This window comes from Corvus cornix, chromosome 2 (assembly GCF_000738735.6).
Source record: "Corvus cornix cornix isolate S_Up_H32 chromosome 2, ASM73873v5, whole genome shotgun sequence".
NCBI lineage: Eukaryota > Metazoa > Chordata > Aves > Passeriformes > Corvidae > Corvus > Corvus cornix.
The window spans coordinates 97,188,527-97,192,057 of record NC_046333.1 but is presented as its reverse complement, the minus strand read 5'-3'; positions in this window follow the sequence as shown (position 1 = coordinate 97,192,057).

Below are 3,531 nucleotides of genomic sequence, written 5' to 3'. Positions count from 1 at the left end.
TTTCTTGTAGACAGACAGGTTGGTTTTGGAAATAACCCTTAGTGTCAGACTTACAAAGCTGTTTAGAGGATTAACTCCTATTGAGCATCTCAGCTTTGAAGGAAATTGCACTAGGGAGTACTCACTGAGGCAGAGTTTCAGCTACTGTAAGTAAATACCATTGATTTGGACTTTCACAGAGCTCCATAACAGAGTAGATTTAAAGGAGCACGATGCACGTAAGATTTAAAAATAGATTTTGAAAATCAGAGTCCTGGTACCCTGATGTCTTTATGATTACAAAAATAATAATCATCGTCCTTAAAAAAATACAGACAAAAAAGCACCCAAACAAACCAAAAAAATCCCACCCCTAGAAATGAATCTGGTAGTGAGATCAATCCTCTGAACAACCCTCTGAATCTGAAATCTTTCCTTTTTCTGAAGTAAGGTTTCTTATTTGGATCTCTCAGGAGTAAACTAACAAATGCAGGTAGCAGCTATACTTCAGCTGTTCTGCTTGCTGCGTTTCCTTGGTCCTCTCCTCCTGTCCCCTAGTCCTGGGATAAGACCTGGAGAGGAGGCAGGTGATTAAGTTGCACAGTATAGTTAGAACAAGCTGTTTCTGACCTTTCTTGAAAACATTTAGGCACCTAACAGAGAAGGTGTCTGGGAATTTAGGTCAGGTGGAGGTCAGAAAGAGGGTTAATTGCTGAACTACCCTGCCAAGTGTGGGGGGGTGGAGGAGTCCAGCTTCTTGCATTCCTTGGTGGGTCCAGCCCTTAAAACAGCCTGTTTCCTCACAGAAACACTGTTTCACCCCAAGACGCACAGCCAAGGGAGAGCAGAAGACTAACAGAAGGAGCAGTATCATGAACATGTTTCAGTCAGAAAAGTTCTTTAAGGTAAAGGAATGTATCTGAAATGAATAAAGAAAATAACAGTTTCTAACTTTCACCTTCTTTCATAGACTGTTTCTTTTTTGTCTTGTTGATCCAAACTCTGGTGACTGCCTTTCCTACATTCAGAAGTCTTTTTCAAAGAGATGTGAGTTTACACCCTCTAAAGACTTAGTTGTACTATTAATCATTGAATATTCCTTTGAACATCGAATTTAAACATTTTCCTTTTCGACCCAATGAAAATAGATTAATTTTATTATTATGGAAAAGGTCTTACTTTTCTTGAATCTCATATATTCATTGTCAAATCACACACATGGTAGTTACCCTAGAATACCCTTCAAGGTATTTAATGCTCAGTTTTAATGACAACACATTTTATTATATTTATTTCCTTTCAGCAAAGTTTCTAAGACCTTAAAAAGCCCACAGAATTATTTTATAGTTTAGATGGTATGCTGAGCTGGTTGCTATCCATGGTTGTGTCATTTTGCTTTGTTGATTCTGTTTTCCTCCCTCTTAACTATTTGAGTGAGTGGTGCAGCATGAAATAGCACAGTAACTGTTCAATAGAAAACTTCCAAGTTACAGTTGATGGCGTTTATTCAAAAGAAATGAAAAAATTTCCAAAAGGAAAGTACAAATCTATGGGAAATATTGAAACTAAGAAGCAATAAACAGCAGTTTGTTTACACTGGAAAGTCTATTTACGTAATCCAAACAGCAAACAAACTCTTATTGGGTCCCAACCTGTTAGACTCATAAAATATTTAAAGAGTTCTAATATTGCATTTCAAATTGAGCTTTTCAAAGTTTCTCTTGTGTGTAGCCTACTAGTTTTTAAACCAATGAGAATATTGATAAGTTTGGGGTTGTTTTCTTTTTGGTTTTAATTTGTATCAGTCACTTGTTCAGCTGCTGTTCACTGATATGACTATGGTACAAAAATGAAGCTGTTGTTTTGGGATTGTTTTTTGAAAAAAAAAAATGTTGTTCTTATTATGCTATGTGTGATGTGATTTTCCCTGTGGATTATCCTGATAGAACTAATATGTTTACGGAATTTGAATTAAAACAGATTAAATACCTGCAAAGGAGTGCACTACAGATTTTGTTTTCTCTTCAAATCTCAAAAATAAGGAGTTGTTTCAAAAAGACAACTGAAAGTACCAAGAGAGAAAAGAAATAAGGGCAGTACCACAAATAATCAAAACAATCTGGTATTCCAGATATTTAACCTCAACCTCTCCCCTTTTTTTACCCTCAGTAAAGCAGGGATGTATTTTGACTGTCTCTAAAAGCAGTAAAACCATATTCTCAGCTTATGGATGTTTGTGTATCAGGATTCCAACTGAGAACTTTAGTGTAATCAAATCCATTACATAATCATTTTGGCATTTTACTATCAGGGGGATCATAAGAAATGACCCAATGCTACAAGGTTTCATTTGTAAGGCTGTGCACAACGTAGAATTATCTGCTATGACATTTGATAACTCAGGAAATAAACCAACTTGTTAGTAGTACAGTTCTGTGTATCCTCATCAATTTCACATTCAAGCATTTGTATATCTGAAAACTTTCAGCAAGTGAAATTAAAAGAAAAAGCAAACATCCATTGCAACGTGTCCTTGTTCAGGAGTACAGAAAACCAAAACAAGATGTTTTTAATGGTATGTGACATTGTAAACAATTTAAGTCTTGAGCATAATTTGAAAGGACACTTTAGTTTAGGATTTTAGATTTTTAGCTGAAGTGTAGGATAACCACATGATGCTACTGTTGCTCAAATAGTGAAGAGAAGCCTTGTGTCCATGTTATTCTCAGAAGAACCTAGGCTCCTATTTTCCTGTGCACGTAAAGGAAGCTTTCCACTGGAGAAGGCTGTGCAAAATGTGCTTTTCACTGTCAGGCTGTGATGCTCTTCCTAGCCAGCCAAGCAGAACTGGTACCTGATTTGTAGACAGACCCATGATGCCTTCGCCACTAACCCCTTTCAAAAAAAACAAACCAAACAAAAATCCCAAACACCATATCCAGCAACATTTTTACATATGCTTCAAGAGAGAAGTGGAATCAGGCATAGGTGGGCCAGGCACACAGTTTGCAGTATGCAGATATAGATGATTATCAGCTGTCATGGTAACACCTTCATTTACTGGGATTCTGTCCTCAGTAATTCAGCAGATTTGTAAAAGGCCAAAAGATGCATAGATCCTAATTCTCAGGTCTGCCTTCTAGTTCTCCTAGTTTAAGGATTTATTTTTTTTTGTCTGTTTGTTCAATTTCTGTGTGATTTCTTCTGTAGGTTTCAGCAGAATATATACATATGCACACATACAACTACATATGTATGTGTATTGTTTTGTAAATGTTCTCAGTCATGCTTTCTTCTGCTTTGCATCATTTACTCATATACCTTCCATGTTTCTCATTTATTTTTTGCGCAATTAAACCTTATAATAAATTATTAAATATAACCTGACAGTGACAGAGTCTTCATGTTTTGTTTTCTTCTGGGCATGGGGGGAGTGGAGAGGGTGAAGGAGTGGGGAAGGAGAGCAGGGACTACACTTCAATTCCATCCCCAAATAGAAGACACTGAAATTACTGTGGCGAGAAGCCTGTAAAACCACAAAGCTGTCAGATA